The sequence below is a fragment of the Eleutherodactylus coqui genome, chromosome 4, assembly GCF_035609145.1.
Source record: "Eleutherodactylus coqui strain aEleCoq1 chromosome 4, aEleCoq1.hap1, whole genome shotgun sequence".
Taxonomy (NCBI): Eukaryota; Metazoa; Chordata; class Amphibia; order Anura; family Eleutherodactylidae; genus Eleutherodactylus; species Eleutherodactylus coqui.
This window is the reverse complement of record NC_089840.1, coordinates 277,234,828-277,260,525: the sequence shown is the minus strand read 5'-3', so window position 1 is coordinate 277,260,525 and position 25,698 is coordinate 277,234,828. Positions and strand designations below refer to the sequence as shown.

The 25,698-nt window shown below is 46.5% G+C and overlaps 1 protein-coding gene and 1 pseudogene across 1 annotated transcript in view; one reads left to right on the top strand and one right to left on the bottom strand.

The window, feature by feature from the left end:
* LOC136626716 (zinc finger protein 27-like) overlaps positions 1 to 25,698 on the bottom strand; it is a 659,137-nt gene that overhangs the window by 51,151 nt on the left and 582,288 nt on the right. The gene's annotated exons all lie outside the window — the stretch shown is intronic.
* LOC136624514 (zinc finger protein 585A-like) overlaps positions 1 to 25,698 on the top strand; it is a 37,064-nt pseudogene that overhangs the window by 1,882 nt on the left and 9,484 nt on the right.

Below are 25,698 nucleotides of genomic sequence, written 5' to 3'. Positions count from 1 at the left end.
AGAAAAATCATGTAAAATAATGGCTCTTTTCACGTGTGATTTCTTTATTTTTTTTTTTTTTAATTCTTTATTTTCTTATTTTCAATTTTCATTTTCAATTACATTGACATAGTAACGAAAAAGTATGGCATTTTCATTAAACATCTTTCAAACTTTTGTCTGAACATAACTTGGACATCCTTTACATAGTCCTGTCTCGGCTGTTGTGTGCAGTGTGGTGTTTTAGATTGTTCCTGCGCTCGTCTCTCCCCAGGCGGGGTACCGTCCTGAGAACAGCGAGTACAGTCAGAACAGTCATTCTCTCGCTACTGGGTCCGGTTTCGCTAGTGTTCTTTGCCAGGCTGTCATATGTGAAACCGTTGGCTAGATAGAGTAAGGGTAGAGCAGCAGCAGAGGGGTGGTGTGCCTAAAGATAGACGGTCCCCGGGGGGTTTTATGTCTCCATGCATGGTTATGTCCAGTGACCGATTGCTTCACCTGAAGTCGTGGGCTTCTGCTAGTGCGTGCTCTCATATGCATTTGCCGAAGGACAGGACATGCAGGGATGACTTACGAACATCTCACAAAGGGGAGAACAGTAGGAGCAGGGGGTGGGGAGAGAGGAGGTTGCGGGGGTTAGGGGGGCGGGGTACTTGATACCTTAAGTGCGGAGTAATTGCCGTTATTCTTCTGAACCCTGGAACGCTATCCAGTGGTACCAGGTCTTCCTGAATTTTTCCTGTGTCCCTTTCAGAGATGCAGTAAGGTCCTCCATTTCCATGATCCAGTTGGCTGTGTTGAGCCACATGTTTAAGGTGGGTGGCGCAGTCTGCCTCCACAATCTGGGGATACAGGATTTCGCCGCGTTCACCAGGTGGCGCACTATCGAATTTTTGTATCTTGCCAGTGGTATGTCGCTATGATGCAGGAGGAAGAAGGCCGGGGATTTCGGGACCGAATAGTCTGTGAACTTTGATATAATCCGCCAGACTTCGGACCAGAAGTTCGCTAATGCCGAACACTCCCAGAACACGTGCAACAACGTGCCCCGTTCTACGCCGCATCTCCAGCACAGGTGTGAGACGGATGGGAATATTGTGTTGAGGAAGGAGGGCACCCTGTACCAGCGCGAGAGGATTTTAAATCCTGACTCTTGGATCTTGCTGGATATTGAGGAAGAGTGCGTGATGTTGTATATTCTTTCCCTTTCCTCTGTAGAGAACGTGATCCCGAGCTCTGTTTCCCATTTCTGTATGTATCCCGGGGGCGGTGTCTCTGGTTGTGAGTTGAGTAGGTTGTACATTCTGGAGAGTGTATGACTTGAAGGTCCCTCCTGATTGCAGGTGGATTCAAATTGTGTTTTGGGGCGCGTAAAGGTGTTGGGTCGGGGGAGGGAAGTAAGGAAGTGCCGTGTTTGGATCGCCCTCCAATGTGTCAGTGGTGTTCTGCCTGTCCCTCTTGCTAATAGTGCGTCCGTCGAGAGCCATTGACCCTCCTGTATGAAGTGCTCTGCCCTGAACATGCCCCCAGAGAACCAGTTTCTCAGTGCCTTGTCTTCGACGCCTGGGGGGAAGGCAGGGTTGCCCAAGATTGGGAACATTGGTGAGGGCTTAGGGGAGATGTTTGCTCTGGGAAAGGTTTTCACCGCTACTGCCAGTGTGGGGCCGATCGTGGGGTGTCTTGCTATTTCCGGGGGGATTCCTGTTTGTGCCCAGGGTAGGACTGTAAGCGGGACTGTTGCAGTGTGCTGTTCAATAGTGACCCATTGTTTGGATGCAGAGTGTCTGTGTCAGTCTACGATCCGTGTCAGATGAGCTGCCTGGTAGTACTGCGTAAAATTGGGAAGTCCCATACCCCCTTCGTTTTTTGGTCTGGATAGAGTATTTCGTGCGATGCGGGTGGGTTTACCTGCCCACACGAATTTGGTCATCAGGGAGTTTAAGTGCTGAAAGAATTGTTTCAGAATTTGGATAGGGAGGGCCTGGAAAAGATATAACACTCTGGGTAGGATATTCATCTTGATAATTGCCCCTCTACCAAACCAAGAGAATAGGCCTTTCGTCCAGGCGTTAAGGTCCTGTCTCACCTTGTTCAGGAGTGCTGGGAAGTTAGCCGCGTAGAGTCCCTCAACCTCTGGTGTCAGTTTAGTTCCTAAGTACTGTATATGGTCACTTTTCCATGAAAAAGGGAAGGAGCCCTCTAGCTCTGTTGCCGTAGTCTGGGGTAGTGATACGTTCAGCGCCGCAGATTTATTGTAATTAATTTTGAAGTTCGATAAGGTGAGGTATTGGTTTATTTCTGCCATTAGGTTGGGGAGCGATATTCGTGGGCTCGAGATAAAAAATAGGAGGTCATCTGCATATGCCGCTATCTTATGCTCGGTGTCTGCCAGCTTGACTCCCTTAATATTCGGGTTGGAGCGGATATGGCCTAATAGCGGTTCCAGGCATATGATAAAAATTAGGGGAGATAGGGGGCAGCCCTGCCTTGTGCCATTATTGATCGTGAATGGGGAGGAGAGCTGGCCGTTCACCTTGACCGATGCTGAGGGGTTGGAGTATAGGCTTGCGAGCCAGGAGAGCATGTTAGGTCCCAGCCCCACGTGGGCGACCGTGGTAAATATGAAGTCCCAGTCTACTCTGTCGAACGCTTCGTCCGCGTCAGTGGAGAGTAGACTTATGGGGAGCGAGCTTTTTTTCGCTATGTTGATCAGATTTATGGCCTTCGTCATATTATCTTTTGCTTCCCTGAGTGGGACGAAGCCCACTTGCTCTTCATGAATCAGGCCCTGCAGTTATGGGGAGATCCTGTTGGCTAGAATTTTGGCAAATAATTTCAAGTCTGTGTTTAGCAGAGAGATGGGGCGGTAGCTCTGGCTTCACGTGTGATTTCTGTTCATCTCGCAACACACAGAAATCGTACTGAAAATCACCGGTGTGAATACACCCTTATTTATAGCCGTCCTTTAATCCCCTATAATCCAGAGATTTGGGGTGGCTTACATTGTCTCGTCTTCTCTTCATTCAGGATCCTCGGCTGATATCTTCTATATCAGATAATAATCCTGATTGACCCCACAAGGATGGATAGGAAGAGGGACAAGATGGCGGAGAGTATATTCACCCTCACCCTAGAGATACTCTTCCAGCTTACAGGAGAGGTGAGAGATTCTGGGGATGACGTCACGTTCCATCATTCTTATTTATGTCAGTCTCTGGTCACATCTACGGCAGAAGATTTACTGCCGATTCATCATAAATTCCGGGAAAATAATAGAGCCGGTTGTTCTAGTAGAATGACGGAAACCCAACAGATCTACTATAAGGCAATTGGAGGTTGTTGGGGGTCATTATTGTCTGTCATCTAACAGAACCAAAACTCTGATCGTTTTGTTCTTCTGTGACTGAGTAGAACAACGGAGATGATGAACACAGATGTGAGGAGAATCTTAATAGTTGTTGGCCATAACTGGAGACATGAAGGACTCTGGGAATGTCTGTAGTGATATTTCTGGATGTGTCTCCCCATAAACAGGATTACACGGTAGTGAAGAAGACTTCTAGTGATGGCTGTCAGGCCCCAGTGTCTGATGGATGGGGAAGACCCCTGAGCCCAATCACAGGGCCTCCACCTCACCCCCTGATACTGGAGGAGATCAATAAGCAGAAGATTCTAGAACTCATCAACAAGATGATTGAGCTGCTGACTGGAGAGGTGACGCTGCTGGGAATGCTGGGACATTATACAGTAACGCTATGGCGGTATAACGTGTCTGGGTGATGACGGTATTATTGTGTTGTCAGGTTCCTATAAGGTGTCAGGACATCACTGTCTATTTCTCCATGGAGGAGTGGGAGTATTTAGAAGGACACAAGGATCTGTACAAGGACGTCATGATGGAGGACCACCAGCCTCCCCCATCACCAGGTAATAGACAGGACTACATCCACACGGCCTTTATTATTTGTATGTAGAGAATAAATTCAGTGGCTGTCTGTGTTTTCTGCAGGTAGATCCAGTAAGAGAACAGCAGCGGAGAGATGTCCCCGTCCTCTTCTTCCACAGGATGATCAGGTAGATGGAGAGAAGGTCTCATGAAATCTCCCCTCTGGTCTGTAGGACGGCTGGGAAGGTCTTGTGTTCACTCTTATTATATGACTGATACTTGTGTAATGAGAAAGCTGGAGATGGCCGGATTACAGCCGACCGCAGACATTAGATCTCCGCATCTTATCACTATTTTCTGGTTCTGGAGACTTCTGGTTGGAATAAAGAAGCAACAGGTTGGAGTTATACAGGAGACCTGCAGCTATTTGGCCCAGATCACTACTGCTGTCATGTCATTCCGGCTCCTCATACTAATTAATGACCTTTTCTGGCCATATAAAACCTCCCACACGACTTCTCCAACTGTGTGATGACTTTTACAATATTTATTTCACAGCTGGTGAATCCGGATGAAGATCTGATCCCTATTGATGCTACAGAGACACATGTGAGGGGGGATCAGCTATGTAAGGAGGAGAACCCTACAGATGACCCCCCAGGTGAGACTACATATAGAGAAGAGTCTGTGTTGTCGGGGTTTCAGTTGTATATTCCCTTATTCAGCCAAAGACAATGTTCACATTGTTTTCATTATTCGCTACTAGAGATAAGCGAGCACGCTCGTTTAAGGCTGATGCTTGAGCGAGCATCGTTCTTCTCGAGTAACTGATTACTCATCCGAGCAAATGTGGGGGCGCGTGGGGGGGGGGGGAGTGAGAGAGATATCTCTTTCCCCCTAGCTTCCCGCTGCTCACCCCTGCCACCCCTCCGCATTTGTAATCAGTTACTTGAGAAAACCGATACTTGCTCGAGAATCAGCCTTAAATGAGCGTGCTCGCTCATCTCTATTTGCTACTCAAAAAAAAAATTAAGAGAATATTTTTAATCAAATTAAAAGTAAAACTATCAGTCCGGCACATGGAGACTCTAAATAGCAGCTTCTTAAAAATCCATATTAACCCCTTAAGGACGCAGCCCTTTTTTTTAAATCTATTATCTGTTTTTTTCCCCCTTTTAAAAACTCATAACTCTATTATTATCCCTGACATGTATGTCTGAGGGCTTGCTGTTTGCAGGATGACTTGTAGTTTTCAGTGGTATCATTTAATATATCATATAATGTACTGAGAAACTTTTTTAAAAATTATAAGTGGAGGGAAATGTGAAAAATAACTAAATTCCGCCATCTTTGAGTGCATCTTGTTTCTATAGCATACACAACATACATCTTTTTCTATGGGTCAGTATGATTACTATATATAGATATATGTGTGTGTATTCTTATCCTTTTTTTTTTGTCAAAGATATTTAATTATTTTTTTTTTGCCATCTTCTGACGGCCGTAACATTTTTATTTTTCCATCAACATACTTGTACAAGAGCTCGTTGTGTGCCAGATGTCCTGTATTTTCCTTTGGCACCATTTTACAATACATACGACTTTTTGATCAGTTTCTTGGATGACCAAAAAAGCTAAATTTTTTTTTCTGATGACGTTCACCGTGCGTGGTAAATAATGAGTTACATTGAAAGTCCGGACTTTTACGGACACAGCGACACCAAATATGTATTTCATTTAATTATTTAGATTATTTTATTATAAATGTAGCAAAAGTTTTTTTTAAACTTTTATTATTTTTTATTTTTTTTAATGATTAGTAAAACGTTTTTAAACTTATTCTTACTATTTTTTTTAGCCCCCCAAAGGGGACATGAACTTACGATGTTCTTAAAAAGTGGGCGAATTGGGAAAGGACCACAGCTGCACCCCTTGGTTGTGGTGGTGGTCATTTCTGTGGTTTTCATGGTGCAGTAAAAATTATATGTCTTTATTCTGAGGGTCAGTCCGAGTACAGGGATACTAAATTCATACAGCTCTTTTTTATGTAGTAATGCTTAAAAACTAAATGACCTTTTTAAAAAATATAATGGCTTTCTTTTGCTATTTTTTATCTGCATTATTTTTATCATTTTTCCAGTGATAGGACTGTGTGACGGCTCGGGTTTTATAGGTTGACCTGTAGTTTGCATTGGTACCATTTTTGGGAACATATTACTTTTTGATAGCTTTAATTCAATTTTTTTCTTGGAGTGACCAAAAATAATGCAATTATTCCACTGCCTATAGTTTTTTTTCTGATAGAGACCTAAGTAGACCTTTATGGATGTAGTGATACCAATTTGTAGATTTTTTTTATTTTATTTTATTTTCAATTTTTATTATTCTAATAAAAAAAACTTGATTTCTCAACCATTTCATTCGGAGACAAAGCTGAAGACCATGGGTATAGCTACTGCCGCTAGGTGGTGGAAACTAAGCAAAAAAAAAATTGTTAGCTCCTCCTACCAGCTATATACCTCCTGCAGAAACCAGCTAATCCGTTTTAGCTTAGAGTCATTGAGCTCTATGGCGGTTAGGTGAGTATTCTCTCCACTGAGGTAAGTATTCTCTCCTCCCTCTCATCTACCCCCACTGCCACTACAACCACCTTTCTTCACGTAACTCCCAAACCTCCTACCGGGACCTCTCTACCTATACCGAGCCCCCTAGTAGATGCTCCTTGGCGTGGCATACCTCTGTGTGGTACGAAGACTTCCCTTTGGGAAATAGTTCCATTTGGTCTTGCAAAATATCCTTGCAAGACCAAAGTCAAAGGCTCTCCTACAAACCATGTACTTTCTGGTGTCCCTGACCACTATACTCCAAATCAGCATGTACTAAATCTTCTGTGTGTATGGCTGTTCCCAACCATGGCAGTCAGAGTAGGAAGATGACTTCTCCTATTACTAAATTGCCCATGTCTCAGACATCTGCGTGAGGGAGGTCATCTCTTCGAGCTATGCCATAGAGTTTTCCGTCCGCCCCCAAGATTGCTTCTTCAGTTCCAGAATTCCGGTCATCTCCTTGAAAGACCAATGCTTTGGCTTATGTGATACACACTGTCCTTATAGGGTGTAATTGTCCCTGTTTCCCCTTACAATAGTGCAGGGGGTTCTATTCCAATCTCTTCATGTTACTCAAGGAGGACAGCACTCTCCGACCCGTTCTGAATCTGAAGAGGTTAAATCAATATGTCAAGGTTCAACAGTTCCAGGTGGAGTTTTTGAGATCTGTCATTGCATACATGGAACCATGGGAGTTTCTGTTATCCATCAACATCAATAATAATAATAAACTTTATTTGTATAGCGCCAACATATTCCGCAGCGCTTACATAGACGGGGGATACAGAAAGACAAAAGTACAAACATTACAGAACCACGGTTACATAGTAATCAATTGATGGAAACAATAGGCGTGCGGGTCCTGCTCCAACGAGCTTACATACTACAAGTAATGGGGTGATACAGAAGGTAAAGGGGCTGGAGATGTGCGCGGTATGGCGAGGTGGAGAGTAAGGGGTGATATACACATAGACAATGGTCAGACATTTAGCCGTGTGACGGCAGAAACAGTATGACTGCAGGAGCGGTTTATGATGGCTAGCAGGGATTGCAGTCAGTAGGTCAGGGAGCATGTTATCAGGTGGAGTACAGAGGGGTTATGTATCTTCATATCCCCAATGTCCAGCACATCAGCAATTCACCCAGTGATCAGTAGGTGGTTTACAGAAAAACAGAGAGTGCACTTACTTGGATGAGGAGTTTGCAGGCAACAGCGAGCCTCTAGGTTTGGTTATAAAGTAAGCATGGAAGCATATGGGGGCTTTATATCTCTATGTTCCATGCTTGAAAAAGAAGTCAAATCTGTTTATAAGCCCTCCAAAACGCGTTGCACTGTGATTCCTGTACTGTTTGTTCTTTGTCCATAGAATGAAAACTGGAGGTGTTCCTACTCTCCACAGAAACCTGAATAATGTGTGATACTTTCTTCTAAAAGCTCCTGCTCTGTAACATTACTAGCTGTATGAGCCGGGGATACGAGCAGACGTTGAGAGCTCCAGCTGTATGTACTAATTTAACGTCACCGCACAGGCAAAACACAAAAGAATTTGGAAGTTTTTGGATGAAATAATGGGTCTATTAGGATGGCTGTCAGTAGATTAGGTGCTCCACAAATTATTGTGGCTCATGTAAATGGGAAGACTCTATAATATTTGAATTTTAATACCACCCTTACAATTTGTATGAACATTTTATATACAAATGTCATAAACTATCAGTATAATTGTAATATATTTAAAATAATTAAAATCCATTTTATTCTTGGCAGATGACGACACCAGGAGCTCAGAGGGACATCTGATATCAACAGATTGTAAAGTGGACGATCCTGGTGACATACAAGATACATATGAGGAGCCGGCTATTATTACAAATACACCCTCAGTCCTTCACAGCAAAAATCTTTCTTCTGATTCTTCTAAACAGGTTCCATCTTCTGATTCATTGCAGATTGTTAAACAAAGTACAATTTATAGAACAAATGTTGAACATCAAAAAGTTCACAAAGTGGAGAAGCCATATTCATGTTATGAATGTGGGAAATGTTTTAACCGAAAATCAAATCTTGCGTTACATCTGAAAATTCACACAGGGGAGAAGCCACATTCATGTTCTGATTGTGGGAAATGTTTTAAGCACAAATATATTCTTGCTGTACATCAGAGAATTCACTCAGGAGAGAAGCCATTTTCATGTTCTGAATGTGGGAAATGCTTTAACAATAAATCAGATCTTGCTGTACATCAGAGAATTCACTCAGGAGAGAAGCCATTTTCATGTTCTGAATGTGGGAAATGCTTTAACAATAAATCAGATCTTGGTAAACATCAGAGAATTCACACAGGGGAGAAACCATATTTATGTTCTGAATGTGGAAAATGTTTTAACCAAAAATCATATCTTGCTGTACATCAGAGAATTCACACAGGGGAGAAGCCATTTTCATGTTCTGAATGTGGAAAATGTTTTAGCAGAAAATCAAATCTTGTTGTACATCAGAAAATTCACACAGGGGAGAAGCCATATTTATGTTCTGAATGTGGGAAATCTTTCATATATAAATGTGTTCTTAAGAAACATAAGAAAATTCACACAGAGGAGACACCATAGTCATGTTTGGAATGTGGGAACTGTTTCAAGCAGAAATCACATCTTGCTGTACATCGGACAGTTCACACAGATATTAATGAAATAAATATGACTTCATGTTCTATCCTTTGCGTAGTCTTTTTGTGAGCAAGTAGCAATCTTCTGTATCAATTATTTTGTGCTTTTCCTTTGAGAAGATTTGCTAAAATGTATTGAAGAATAAGAAGGGACCTTGATGTTTAAAACATTCCAAGGCCCTAGATTGAATGTCTCGGGTCATTGCGCCTGTTCTCCTTTCTCTCTCTAAACAATTATTGTTTATAATTAAAATATCCTTCTGTTCGGAGAAGTTAATCGTGCCTTACAAAAAAGTAAGATTTCATCAGTGTCCGTCTTACCCTTAAGTTGTGACTAGAGATGAGCGATCCTTAGATTGAAGATCTCGGGTCATTGTGCCCTGTTCTTCTTTTTCTCTCTAAACAATTATTGTTTATAATTAAAGTATCTTTCTGTTCAGAGAGGTTAATCATGTAGGATTCTACTGTGTCTTTGTTCATTTTCCCTCCACCAACTTAGATGTTAAATTCCTTATCTTGCACGTTTATGTTTCTTTATTGTTCAATAATTCTTATCGTTATAGTTGCACAACAGGCATCAAAGAAATCAAAATATTTAATCCCATCACCATAAAAAATATTCAATACTCAACGCAGAAACAACTCTACATCTACTCGTTCCTAGAACTGTTAATGTATAACACATATCGCATTGTGAAATATACTTGACTTCAGAATAAACTACTAAATCATCTACAACATTTCTTAGATTAGGGAGAAAAACCTGGGTAGAGGGGGAGATGATGGAATGGATAGGAAGGGAGGTTGGGGGGGGCAAGAAGGGGGGTGGAAACTTGGGAATGAAAGGGGAAAAAAGAGATTGTAGGATCCGCATTAATTCCAGCATATTTATATCCTTTTTAAGTGATCTACTTTTTACTAATACAGTATTCCAACTGAGAACAAACAAAAGGGGGTGTTCGCCAGAGGCTTGGAATAGAAGTTGATATACATCCTTATATATATAATAAAAATTAAATTGTATATTTGAAAGCTTATGTTTTAGGTACAAACTCTTCTAAACGAAAGTTATCCAACCAAAGCCCCCCAGATCTCCTTGAAATTCTCAACCCCATCATTTCTATGGGCATGTAGTTTTCATAAGTACAATGTTCTGACATCATTCGAGTTATTTCAGTCATTGTGGGAGTGTGGCAAGTCCTCCAATTACTCAATATTAGTAGTTTAATGGAAAGAAGCCCATGTGCCAGTAGTTTTCTAACTTTAATAGGGGCCCTATCCCCAACAACAGGATTGCTAGTTCGGGCTATGGTTGAACTCCCATCCCCACAACCATGCTTATAAGAGAGAAAAAGGCCTGCCAAATTGGCTGAACGTTCGGACAACCCCAAAAAATATAGAGTAATGCCCCTTTTTTTCCCACAACCTCTCTAACATCTGTCTTAGGTCTTTGGGGAAAAAAATCAGATGGTCTCACCTATACTAACGTGTAACCACCTTACAGTGTACCTCTAATAAATTAGCGCATAGTGAGGCTTTATCCAGACACTGTTGAAGATCTCCATCTTTCTTCTCTACAAAGAAGAAATCATCTGCCACCGAGGATTTATATGGACACATTTACCTCTTCTTCAGACTTTCAGCAATATAATGCTTGAGGGTCTGTCTTTCCAGACAAGTTATACATATGACTCTTGATCAACTTGCAATCTGAAATAGGATCAATAGTACAACCCCCTTCTCTATGAGGTGGTAATTCATCCGCTTTTTTTTTTTTTTTTTTTAGAAGAGACATCAGCAAACTCCCTGATAAACTTCGGTAAGTGTACCGCTTGGTCTGCGGAAATATTTACTGAAATGCAGTTATGTTTTGAAGACGTATCCCACTTAACAATGTCCCCTTTTTCCCTATCCACCGGCAGGTTGTGCAACCTCAACCATGGCAATCCCAACACCACCTGTGCAGGGAGAGACTCCAAGACAAACAAAATTATATTTTCACTGTGAAACAATCCAATTTTTAAACAAACACCAAGTACAAAAGATTTTAAACACCTTTGAGACAGGAGGAAGGGGGCGGAGGGGAATCGATGGCTGACATTGGTATCAGGCAGTCCAAGTTTTAATGCAAAGTCCCAAATGTTTGGCCACATCAAGGTGAAATAAATTAATGAAGGCTCCACTATCTAAAAAAAAAACATCACAGGAAAATTATGCCTAGTAAGAAGTATCTCAGCAGGAAGGATGACATCCAGGAAATTTATGGGCCTAGAGGAAACTTCCCCTTAACCCCCAGGCCAGCTAATGTCCTGACTGAGATCCCTGGAGAGGACACAACTGAAGAAAATGTCCACTTTGGCAGCAGAAGAAGCAGCGGCCTCTGCATCCTCATTTCCACCTTCTTTCAGCTCCACCTAACAATGAAACCAATTGCATAGGTTCTTCTAAACCAGCGGACTCCCCGGGTGTGGCCAAAAATTGCTCACTAGTCCGCTCTCTAACTTGTCAACCAATCCGTATGGCTAATGACATAGCTTCATCCAGACTTCTAGGGGTGGGATACAAAACCAGCAGAACTCTAATCTTATCACATAATGCAAAACAGAATTGGCTCTGTAGCGCTGGGTCATTCCATTGAGTCTCGTTTACCCACCGAGTAAAAATCCTCAATGGATGACTTACCCTGTAGCAAACCTCTAGCCTTACTCTCAGCCAGAGATCTCCTATTGGAGTCATCGGGAATCAACCCCAAAGCAGCGGGGAAAAAAATCTTCAGAAGTGGGTGCAAAAGAAAAGGCCCAGACCTGAGGGTCTCCCTGCAGCCTAGAGATAACAACCCCCACATTCTGAGACTCATCAGCCGAGGAGATGGGGTGCGATGTGTAGTACAACTTGGAGGATGCTCTGAAAGCAACGAACTCACGCCTCTTACTAATCTGGCAAGTGTGGCTTAGACTCCTTTAGTGGTTAGATAATGCCCCAATGGCATCCATAGGAAAAGGAAGGCAAAAATAACCCCAGTGAGAAAATATAAAGGCTGCTTATCATGTCACATTCACAAGGCACACCTCACCGAGGGCAACAAGCTGCAACATATACATAAGACATATATATATAGAGCACCCCCCATGTACATTACACACATATATATATATAGCACACCTCACCGAGGACCGACACAAGGCTGTGTCACCACCGGACAACGGAAAACACAAGACAAGAGCGGAAACTGACCCTGCTGATAATTGGGTAAGGTCCCTGCCTAAAAGCAGATTAACCCCTCTGATAGGGGCAAATAGACTCTCAGCCGGCTACCTGCCCTACCAGGGGGGCAAGAGAGGAAACCGAACCACAATGCGAATAACCGAGGGAGGGGAATATACAGCAACCTAACTAAGAGCTGCACAGCAAACTGGGAGGACATGACAGCTCCAAGCATCATGCCCAAATATAACTGCAATACCCATCAGAGAGCTGAGGGGGGGGAGGGGATATTGAGCCGTCCGTACCTGCTGATAGACCAGAGGAGAAACCATCTAATAAACCTCTCAGAGGAGGAGGGGGACTGAGGGAAATACCAACATGCATCTATATGGGTGCCGACAGCAGCAGGAAACCCCTCACAGAGTGTCACCGGCAACCCGCATAGGAGCCGAGCGACCAGTCAGCCTCCACATCGTGGCTAATGTACCGAAACACCGTCGTGGCGAACAAGCCACAATATATACATTATACAGACATATATAGCAGCCCACATGTACATTAATTGCATATATGGTCCCCTATATGTACATTACACACATGGCTCCGTCTCACACACGCTCGGCTCTGCTCCTCCGTCATGCACACACTCTGCTCCTCCGTCTCGCGCACACTCTGCTCCTCCGTCTCGCGCACACTCTGCTCCTCCGTCTCGCGCACACTCTGCTCCTCCGTCTCGCGCACACTCTGCTCCTCCGTCTCGCGCACACTCTGCTCCTCCGTCTCGCGCACACTCTGCTCCTCCGTCTCACGCACACACTCTGCTCCTCCGTCTCACGCACACACTCTGCTCCTCCGTCTCGCGCACACACTCTGCTCCTCCGTCTCGCGCACACACTCTGCTCCTCCGTCTCGCGCACACACTCTGCTCCTCCGTCTCGCGCACACTGTTCTCCTCCGTCTCGCGCACACTGTTCTCCTCCGTCTCGCGCACACTGTGCTCCTCCGTCTCGCGCACACTGTGCTCCTCCGTCTCGCGCACACTGTGCTCCTCCGTCTCGCGCACACTGTGCTCCTCCGTCTCGCGCACACTGTGCTCCTCCGTCTCGCGCACACACTGTGCTCCTCCGTCTCGCGCACACACTGTGCTCCTCCGTCTCGCGCACACACTCTGCTCCTCCGTCTCGCGCACACTCTGCTCCTCCGTCTCGCGCACACACTCTGCTCCTCCGTCTCGCGCGCACACTCTGCTCCTCCATCTCGCGCGCACACTGCTCTGCTCCTCCGTCTCGCGCGCACACTGCTCTGCTCCTCCGTCTCGCGCGCACACTCGGCTCCTCCGTCTCGCGCGCACACTCGGCTCCTCCGTCTCGCGCGCACACTCGGCTCCTCCGTCTCGCGCGCACACTCGGCTCCTCCGTCTCGCGCGCACACTCGCCTCCTCCGTCTCGCGCGCACACTCGCCTCCTCCGTCTCGCGCGCACACTCGCCTCCTCCGTCTCGCGCGCACACTCGGCTCCTCCGTCTCGAGCGCACACTCGGCTCCTCCGTCTCGCGCGCACACTCGGCTCCTCCGTCTCGCGCGCACACTCGGCTCCTCCGTCTCGCGCGCACACTCGGCTCCTCCGTCTCGCGCGCACACTCGGCTCCTCCGTCTCGCGCGCACACTCGGCTCCTCCGTCTCGCGCGCACACTGCTCTGCTCCTCCGTCGCGCGCACACTCGGCTCCTCCATCTCGCGCACACACTCTGCTCCTCCGTCTCGCGCACACACTCTGCTCCTCCGTCTCGCGCACAAACTCTGCTCCTCTGTCTCGCACACGCTCGGCTCTGCTCTTCCGTCTCGCGCACACTCTGCTCCTCCGTCTCGCGCACACACTCTGCTCCTCCATCTCGCGCACACACTCTGCTCCTCCGTCTCGCGCACACTCTGCTCCTCCATCTCGCGCACATACTCTGCTCCTCTGTCTCGCACACGCTCGGCTCTGCTCTTCCGTCTCGCGCACACTCTGCTCCTCCGTCTCGCGCACACACTCTGCTCCTCCGTCTCGCGCACACACTCTGCTCCTCCGTCTCGCGCACACACCCGGCTCCTCCGTCTCGCGCGCACACTCGGCTCCTCCGTCTCGCGCGCACACTCGGCTCCTCCGTCTCGCGCGCACACTCGGCTCCTCCGTCTCGCGCGCACACTCGGCTCCTCCGTCTCGCGCGCACACTCGGCTCCTCCGTCTCGCGCGCACACTCGGCTCCTCCGTCTCGCGCGCACACTCGGCTCCTCCGTTTCGCGCGCACACTCTGCTCCTCCGTCTCGCGCGCACACTCTGCTCCTCCGTCTCGCGCGCACACTCTGCTCCTCCGTCTCGCGCGCACACTCTGCTCCTCCGTCTCGCGCGCACACTCTGCTCCTCCGTCTCGCGCACACTCGGCTCCGCTCCTCCGTCTCACGCACACACTCGGCTCCTCCGTCTCCCGCACACACTCGGCTCCTCCGTCTCCCGCACACACTCGGCTCCTCCGTCTCGCGCACACACTCGGCTCCTCCGTCTCGCGCACACACTCGGCTCCTCCGTCTCGCGCACACACTGCTCTGCTCCGTCTCGCGCACACACTCTGCTCCTCCGTCTCGCGCACACACTCTGCTCCTCCGTCTCGCGCACACACTCTGCTCCTCCGTCTCGCGCACACTCTGCTCCTCCGTCTCGCGCACAAACTCTGCTCCTCTGTCTCGCACACGCTCGGCTCTGCTCTTCCGTCTCTCGCACACTCTGCTCCTCCGTCTCGCGCACACACTCTGCTCCTCCGTCTCGCGCACACACTCTGCTCCTCCGTCTCGCGCACACACCCGGCTCCTCCGTCTCGCGCACACACCCGGCTCCTCCGTCTCGCGCACACACCCGGCTCCTCCGTCTCGCGCACACACCCGGCTCCTCCGTCTCGCGCACACACTCGGCTCCTCCGTCTCGCGCACACACTCGGCTCCTCCGTCTCGCGCACACACTCGGCTCCTCCGTCTCGCGCACACACTCGGCTCCTCCGTCTCGCGCACACACTCGGCTCCTCCGTCTCGCGCACACACTCGGCTCCTCCGTCTCGCGCAAACACTCGGCTCCTCCGTCTCGCGCGCACACCCGGCTCCCCCGTCACACTCTGCTCCTCCGTCTCGCGCACACTCGGCTCCGCTCCTCCGTCTCGCGCACACACTCGGCTCCGCTCCTCCGTCTCGCGCGCGCACTCGGCTCCTCTCCTCCGTCTCGCGCGCGCACTCGGCTCCTCCGTCTCGCGCGCGCACTCGGCTCCTCCGTCTCGCGCGCGCACTCGGCTCCTCCGTCTCGCGCGCGCACTCGGCTCCTCCGTCTCGCGCGCGCACTCGGCTCCTCCGTCTCGCGCGCGCACTCGGCTCCTCCGTCTCGCGCGCGCACTCGGCTCCTCCGTCTCGCGCGCGCACTCGGCTCCTCCGTCTCGCGCGCGCACTCGGCTCCTCCGTCTCGCGCGCGCACTCGGCTCCTCCGTCTCGCGCGCGCACTCGGCTCCTCCGTCTCGCGCGCGCACTCGGCTCCTCCGTCTCGCGCGCGCACTCGGCTCCTCCGTCTCGCGCGCGCACTCGGCTCCTCCGTCTCGCGCGCGCACTCGGCTCCTCCGTCTCGCGCGCGCACTCGGCTCCTCCGTCTCGCGCGCGCACTCGGCTCCTCCGTCTCGCGCGCGCACTCGGCTCCTCCGTCTCGCGCGCGCACTCGGCTCCTCCGTCTCGCGCGCGCACTCGGCTCCTCCGTCTCGCGCGCGCACTCGGCTCCTCCGTCTCGCGCGCGCACTCGGCTCCTCCGTCTCGCGCGCGCACTCGGCTCCTCCGTCTCGCGCGCGCACTCGGCTCCTCCGTCTCGCGCGCGCACTCGGCTCCTCCGTCTCGCGCGCGCACTCGGCTCCTCCGTCTCGCGCGCACACTCGGCTCCTCCGTCTCGCGCGCACTCGGCTCTGCTCCATACACTCTTTGAATACATCCTGTAGAAAGATAGTGTACAAGCAGCACTCCTAATCATCCACCAGGGCAGGACCTCCATAGGTATGCAGAGCCACGGAGAAATAGGAGCCCAGACTGGAAGCTCCAAAACAGCAGCAAATGAGAAGAAAGCCGCGGCAGCATGTAGATGTCGGAGAAAATGTCAGCCCTTTATTCCTCCATTACAAGATGGTTGCCATAGAGATGGTGAAAAAGACCTGACAGGAAGGCCGAAACGTGGCAACCATCTTGTAATGGAGGAATAAAGGGCTGACATTTTCTCCGGCATCTACAAGCTGCCGCGGCTTTCTGCTCATTTGCCTCTGAATACATCCTGATGGGAAACATAACCTGCAGGTCACACAGCAGAGTCCTGCATCCACTGAGCGGAGAGACCTGGTCATGTGACCCCTTGTCTCCTCCCACACACTGATCACATGACGGTGACATCATCACAGGTCCTGTAAGCACAGAACAACCCCACGGCTCCTGTGCGGCTGCAGGTGGAGGTATGTGGGGTCACAGCTTCCCCTTGTGGAGACCCCGGGGAGGTGCAGGAGATTAGTGGCCATGTAATGCTCCTCTGGGGAGTCTGGGATGTACATGGGAGATGGTACAAGGCCTCTGCAGCGCCCCCTATTGGCAGGCCTGTAACATGACTGGGAATAGAAGCCTCCGGAAGGCAGAGAACATCTCCAGCTACAATCAGGATTATTCGGCCTCCACTACAAATTCGCTTTCTACAATCCGTACAAAATCCCCCCAGAAGAATATAAATAAGTGACACAACTGATAGAACGAGCGCTTTCCCCAAATCCCCACAAAATGCCCCTTTTTCTGCCTCCTGCGGCCCCAGAATCCCCCATGAGGTCTTTAGTCCTGGGAGCCCCTTCTGCTGAGCGGCTGCAGACGGACAGCAGCTTCTGCCGGCGCTCCGGAGGAGTCTTACCCCGCTCCTCGCGGCCGCCGGCTCACTGATGCTCTGGGGTTTGGGAGGTGCAGCCGCCGTCTCGTCGCTCCAGAATCTTCCGTCTTCTGAAACCAGTAAATCCCCCAGAACTTCTCGGCTCGCAGCTCCCGGCTGGATGTGCTGTTTGTAGCATTTAGCGGGAAGCGCTGGACACGTTTTGGCCGCCCGATCCTTCTTCAGCGGCCGGACTCCTACAAATCACTGGGGAAGAAATAGCAGATGTGGGGGGTCTGGAACGCAGACCGTAATGCGAATGTTGCCTGTATCCAAATTAAGAGGAAATATTATATAGAGTACTCATAGAGAACCATAATAACCACTACACATAAGACCGTCTAGTGATCAGAATGAATTCTGTTTATTGTTGTACATTGCTAGTTTATATGCAAGTTGTAAAGAAGGCGTTTCCAAATGTTACCTGATGCCTGGTTACAAAGTACTTTTGGCAACTGTAAATCAACAAGCTAAATGTTACCTGATGCCTGGTTATAAAGTACTTTTGGCAACTGTAAATCAACAAGCTTTTCTAAACAAAAGGTATCAACAAAACTGTTTGAAGTAGACATAGAAACAGTTACAGTGTGATACTCTTGGCTGTCTACTTTTGTTAATTACATTTCTCGTTTGACTAGAAGTGTAATCTTCAAAGTTCATCAGCAATTTGCACATCAAAAGAGGGGACATTGTTTCTACTTTTCACATAGACAAAACTGGTCCAGCCACCTACTGGGAGTCAGCACAAAGTTGGTAAGTTGGTATTCAGTAAGATAGCTGAATAAAATCTAATTAATCATACATTTAGTATTTTAAAATCAATATTCAAATAAACGCTTGAATATACCTTTTTACATATGATTCTATATCCAAATTCTACTAGCAACTTCCGGAATGTTTTACATATAATACATAACATTATATAACCAAATAACTAATGTCACATTTATTACACTGTTTCCTTATCTTTCTTATGTTAGGTTATTGATTAATAATGATTGACCCCTATCATTCCCCCATTTGGACATCAGAGCCACCATTATCTCCTGGTTCTGTCACCCGTAGGTGCCGGGTTCCCAGGTAGGAATGGTGCACTCTATGTCCATCAAGATATGAAGACATAATATCAAATATTGCAAGTCAATCAAGTTTACAATACAGTAATCTTAGATTTATCAACATCAATATCGTCATTGTCATATTAGACACTTAAAGGGGTGTATTTTTGGGTATGTCTCAAAAAGTCTCTACAGGAGTAGGGACAGATAATAGACAAGTCCGCAAAATGTCCTCTCCACTCCTGAGGTTGGGCATACATGTGTGGGAAATATTTGCCCATCCAGTCCATCGCTTCTCCATGTGGATCGTTCGTAGTGGTGTTTCCCAATAAGAAGACAGTCCAATAAGACAAATGCAGAAGTCAAAATCAAAATGTCCATTACCTCCCCCACCCAAACAACGCCGGGATCCCACCCATCACTTTTCCTCTGGCTCGGGAACTTTCTTGCAGTGGGAGGCATGTATCCACTTTTACAGAAGTAGGCGTTGACAACAGAACTTGGTATGGTCGTCAAACCTTGGGTCCAAGGCCTTTACTACGTGTCTTTTTGTGACCACCCAATCTCCAGGTGGCAAGAAATGAGTCCCCTCTAGGTTGTCAGGGTCTGGAATTGGGGAAAACACTAGATCGGGTGTTATTTTCAGTTTACGACATAGTTCTTGTACATTTTCAATAACCTTATCACACTCCCGCTGTAGGGCCTGTGGATGGTACAGGCCTAATCTTGGCATAGAGCCAAACAACACTTCTTTTAACTTAAGCATATAATTTTAGTTCTTTCAACTTTGTTAAACTCTGCGGGTGATATGGAGTGTAAAACGCTTGTTCCACCCCAAGGCTGACATAACCTTTCGCATCACTTAACCTGTAAATTGTGTACCTCTGTCACTCTCAATTGTCTCTAGTACCCCAAATCTACATACAAGTTCTGACACAAGTTTAGCCACTGTACATTGTGCGGTGGCTTTGAACAGGTCCACGCACACAAGGACATACTCATACCTGCCTGATTTGGGAAGCTGGATGTAATCGATTTGTAATCTCTGAATAGGATACAGTGGTCTGGGTGTGCACTTCACATGCCTTCACATATGCCTTTGCCAACCTGTCGAACCCTGGAGCATACCATACCTTGTCCATAACAGAAACCATGGCATTCCGAGAGGCATGCACTTTCCCGTGAGCTAGGACGGCGAGGTGGGGGTAGGCAGCCGCTGGTACATCATCTACGTCCCGTAGGACGCCAAATCCCAAATCAACAAGAGTGGTGGGACCAAGATCCAACTTACAGCACAAGGGGTCTTGCGTCCTGTCCTGGGAGAGCTGCAGCCTTGGCTGCCCTATCCCCCTGTTCTCTGGTGACTGCCCCTGCGTGTGTGCTTTAACCTTTATTATGGCCACCTGTCCTGGCAACATGATAGCTTAATGGGCTTGCCTTGTGCCGTGAGAAAGCTCCTGGACCGCCAGATGGGTCCATAATCGTGTGCAGTACCAAAGGCGTACCTGGAATCAGTGTAGATATTAGTAGTGGTATATTTTTCAATCGTACAGGCCTCAGTTCCTGCGCTGACATGTATGGCGGCAGTGGCTTTTGTACAAGCATCTCATTCAGTGTGACTACTTCAAAACCTGTTACAAACCTTCCTTTGTCATTCAGGTATCTAGATCCATCCACAAACATTTCAAGGTGGGGGTTTAGGAGGTGTTTGTCAGTGACATGTGCGAACCCAGCTGTCTCAATCATGCTGGTGTTCTGCGTCAAAGGCCTCCTCTTCATCATCAGTCAGAGAATTTGCAAAGAGCTGGTCCTCTGTACTTACTCCCCCAATTGAATCGGTGTCACCTAATGGCAATAAGGTGGCCGGATTCAAAGTGGTGCAACGTTGAAATGAGACATTGGATGAAGAGTGTAAATGCAAGTTCCATTTTGATCCGTCTAGCAAGAGACAGATGTCTACGGCTTACCTGTGTCAGGATACCATGTATGTCATGTGGGGTGTAGATCACCATGGTGTGATCTAAGAAGTTTCTCTTTGCTGGCTTTGCAGCCATTCTACTCTGATGGAGGAAACACAAAAGGCTTAGTGATGCATTGAGGTAACTATTTGTGTCAGCAGCACATAAAAGTAAATTAAAAACAAATCATCAACATATTACAAGAGGGCGGTGCCCTCGCGAATTGGCCAGGCGTCTAATACCAGTTTCATGAATCTGGTGAACTGGTATTGGGCTATACTGTGCCCCTTGTGGCAGCACTATCCAACAGTACTGCTTTCCTCTGAAATTAAATACAAACAAATACAGACAGTCTGTCGAGGTCCGTCTGACTGGTAGCCCAAAGGCTCGAAGGAACGACACTAAGAACTTGTTTCTCTGCGTGCGTAAGAGTGAAGACAGGGAGAGGTGTCGCTAGGTCTGCTGCCATCCGACCGAAGGTCGGGTGACTTTCAGACCTGGGGTGTATACGAGCCTCACCGGACGAGTGAAGTTCGATACAAGATCCCAAGGATCCCATCATTTCGGTTCCCAATATGCTTTCAGGACTTTCCAGCACAAGGAAGCGCATGAGGCATCGTGACCCTTTAAACATTACCTCTAGTGGTTCAGTTTCTGCCAGCTGAATCGGCACTCCTGAAACCCCTTGCACCAATTACTGCTAGACAATCAGGCTGGTATTCTATTTAAAATAGATCAGAACCTTGTAGCAAAAAAAAATTAAAAATTAAAAATTTAGAAATTGCTGACCTGCAATACCTGGATCACCTATGTCAGATATCCAGTTCCTTGGGCTAAGCAATGACTCAGGAATTGGAGTTTGTCTTGGAGGTGACTTACTATTTGTCAGGACCTGCGGAAAGCTGAGTTTCTGCAGTGGCTATCAAGACAAATACATGAGCCGGATCTACCAAGAGAGCAGTTAGTTTACAAACCTCCTCTGAACTGTCACTTGAGGTCTCAACCCGTACCGATCCATCCGGTGAAAATTTGATGGATGCAGATAAGGCTTGTAAGATATTAGTACAAATAACAGACATGAATTACAACAAGGCAGAATAATCCACAAACATGTATTCATATTGGAATATGATATTCTTTAAGCAAATTCATTATTAATCTGATCCTGCCTGCAATGTCTCATCAAATTTGAGAAGGGAAAAAAAACTTCCTAACTGCCCAAGCTCCTCACCCCCTCCTTTGTAGACAAAAGAAGGATGAAACATTACCTACTTTTACATTATCTAGCTCCACCCCTTCGATGCTGGTCATCTGCATGTCTCTCCTACAGAACATTCTCTCAGAGACAGTGCAGTACTAACAGCATTTAGCAGTGATATAGACGTCCAACCAATTACAGAACTGACATTTACACAAAAAGCAAAAAAAAACTAAAATATATCTTTAAAAAATCCCTATATGTTCTCTATTTTTAAGACCGTGTAATTCACATAATTCATTACAAGTTTCTTATTTCATCAGCGTCTTTCTTCCTTTCTATGACACTGAATTTTATCTCTATGAAACAATAGCTAAGATATTAATAAGCAACTAAAACATTCAGACTTCAAACAGCATTAATTATTAGTAATTACTAGACGTATACTTCTCTCCTAGGCTGGTCTGTGTTGAGGGTGGAAGAACACCTCTTCCTATTGTTCTTCCCTCCCATCTCCTTACATCACCTAGCTCCACCCCCTGTGATCTGGCTCAGCGTTTGGTCTTTCTTGCCTCATTTAGTTTCTAGCCACCGGACAGTATATACCATATAACACAAGTATCTCATGTGAAGTAGAAACTGGGATTGTATTTACTGTTCATAGAACTTCCCATATTGAACAAAGTATATATATATATTTAATATAATACAACATAGGGGCTTTTTTTCTTGTGCAGCAAAATATAACCAATTCTCAATTCACATTTCTTTGCAAAGACAAGTAGGCCCTCTAGTCTACAGAGAAACTTCTCCAGACAGATAGCAAAGCTGTATAACAGGTTCCACTGCCTGTGACCATCTTCTATTGTGTGTAAATAACCTGGGCTGACTATTTAAGATTAACCCAGAATGTAATACACTTGCCCCCACCTTACAAAACTGCAAATTCACACTCACTAAGGGGTTTTTTTTTTTTTTTTTTCTCATTCCTATACGGACTGATAATATGTGAAGTAGAAATTGGGATTGTATTTACTGTACACCAGACTTCCAATAATGAGCGAATTATGTATAGATAAGAAAAACTCTTAGTACCGCGGTTTTTACACAATTCGCTCAGAATAGGCTACCCAATGACAAACATAATACAACTTATGCCCATTTCCACCCACATACTTATATTCACCACTCCAGATAGCAACTATTATTACCGTGCATTGTTCTTTTGAACCCCCACAGATGTGAGTGGGGTATAACTTTCTTACACTTAGAAATTAGACATTACAAGAACACTAAGACGTACAACAAAGATTAGTTTACATAACAACAAGACTTACAAGACAAACGATAGTGGTTTTCATTGGGACAGATTCGGGCGATGCGGTGCGATGTCGCCGCTGGGAGTGGTGCCCTGATCTGTCTCCTGATCATGAGGTTTCTTGGGACAAGGGCAATTCTTGGCCAGGTGGCCATTCTTGCGGCAATTATAACACTTACGTATTCCTCTGTTGGGTCTGTCCTGGAACTGCACCTTCCCCCCTTGGTTGCTATAGTATTTAACCGCCGCTACAGGGCGCTTCTCATCCATAGCAAACCCTACTGCCTTTTTATACAAGTCCATGGGCTTGGCTTGTCGCCAGCCGGGGGTACATGCCTTTACTTTATCTGCCAATGATGGGCCGATGCCTTGCATGAACACCTCACACATCATTGGGTAGTACACTTCATCTGCACAGAGGGTGAAACCAATGTCCCTAGCCTTCGTTCCCAGCCTACCAAAATAACATTCAATAGTTTCATTCTTTTCCCGTCTACACATAGTTAAAGCCATTTGTCTTCGTAAAGGGTTTTGTTGTCCGCACCTGGGACAATCCTGACAGTCAAGAAGAATGTCGGAGCTGTCCGCGGTTGGTAGGACCGGGTACATCCTAGCCGGGTTTGGCACCGGGGATGAGTACACAAGTATGCCGTCATCCTTCGGTGCACAATCCCATTGTTCTACATTTACGTTTTTGCTATATCTTATTATGGCCTCTACTCCTTTTTCTAGACCGGCGTTTCTGATATCTTTCATGCTTTTTCCCGTACTATTGCCAGAACTCATAGTTAAAGGTTCCTGCTTTTCTAAGTCCTATCTTTCTATATTTTATACACTTGTCTCCCCCTTCCCTTTCTCACACAGCTTATGGCACACAGAACCTTATTTGTCACACAGGCTTCTATTTGTCACACAGGCTTCTATTTGTCACACAGGTTTTTATTTGTCACACAGGCTTTTATTTCACACAGGCTTTTATTTCACACAGGCTTTTATTTCACACAGGCTTCTATTTCACAGAGGCTTTTATTTCACACAGGCTTCTATTTCACAGAGGCTTTTATTTCACACAGGCTTCTATTTCACAGAGGCTTTTATTTCACACAGGCTTCTATTTCACAGAGGCTTTTATTTCACACAGGCTTCTATTTCACAGAGGCTTTTATTTCACACAGGCTTCTATTTCACGCAGGCTTTTATTTCACACAGGCTTTTATTTCACACAGGCTTTTATTTCACAGAGGCTTTTATTTCACACAGGCTTCTATTTCACACAGTACACTAAGGACCCCTGGTCCTGGAATAGTTTTACGGACTCCTTAAGGGGGGGGGGTTAGGGGAGACCAGACCTCTCTTCTAAGGGAACTTCTGGTGATATTATAACAGACTCAGTAAAAGCAAATTATGGCTAACACGACACAGACTATCAACGTACAGATTTCAACAATTACTACAGGCAACATGGCAATATACACACAAGGGTTCTTCCGTCTAGCACGGTCACTAAGAACACCGTAAATAACAGGCAGAAGCGTCCTATATAACATACAGCAACTCACCCCCTGTCGACACGAGACTTGAAGTCAGGAGAGCCCAGAGCTTGAGTGGTAAGTCAAGAGCTTACTGTATACCGGTGTTTTGTAGATCTGGGGTCCCGTGGCCTCTCGTCCGGCTGGTCGGCAGGTAGTGTCGTCAGGTATCGGCTGCAGGTAAGGAGTTAGCTTCTGCCCCACTTGTCGGGCGCCAAATAAACTGTGGGGGGTCTGGAACGCAGACCGTAATGCGAATGTTGCCTGTATCCAAATTAAGAGGAAATATTATATAGAGTACTCATAGAGAACCATAATAACCACTACACATAAGACCGTCTAGTGATCAGAATGAATTCTGTTTATTGTTGTACATTGCTAGTTTATATGCAAGTTGTAAAGAAGGCGTTTCCAAATGTTACCTGATGCCTGGTTACAAAGTACTTTTGGCAACTGTAAATCAACAAGCTAAATGTTACCTGATGCCTGGTTATAAAGTACTTTTGGCAACTGTAAATCAACAAGCTTTTCTAAACAAAAGGTATCAACAAAACTGTTTGAAGTAGACATAGAAACAGTTACAGTGTGATACTCTTGGCTGTCTACTTTTGTTAATTACATTTCTCGTTTGACTAGAAGTGTAATCTTCAAAGTTCATCAGCAATTTGCACATCAAAAGAGGGGACATTGTTTCTACTTTTCACATAGACAAAACTGGTCCAGCCACCTACTGGGAGTCAGCACAAAGTTGGTAAGTTGGTATTCAGTAAGATAGCTGAATAAAATCTAATTAATCATACATTTAGTATTTTAAAATCAATATTCAAATAAACGCTTGAATATACCTTTTTACATATGATTCTATATCCAAATTCTACTAGCAACTTCCGGAATGTTTTACATATAATACATAACATTATATAACCAAATAACTAATGTCACATTTATTACACTGTTTCCTTATCTTTCTTATGTTAGGTTATTGATTAATAATGATTGACCCCTATCACAGATAACATGTATCTTCATAGCGTCATAAATCCCCTGGTTAACCCCTTCCTGCTCCGCGGCTTATATGTACACACTGGGTGAGAAGGGGCTCCTGTGATTGGATGAACAGTTACACCCTATGGATGGTGCCGGCACAGAAGTTGCTTCCCCATCATCCGCAGCTGAAGAAGGCTATAACTTACTGCTGGCCTCGCGCTGCAACAGCCGGGATCGGTGAGAACATCAATGCCAGCAGTTAACCCCTTACATGACACAATCAATGTTGATCGCAGCATGTAAAAGGTTCACAGAGGGAGAACCATGTAAACGTGGAGGGCCAATGGGTTTCCAT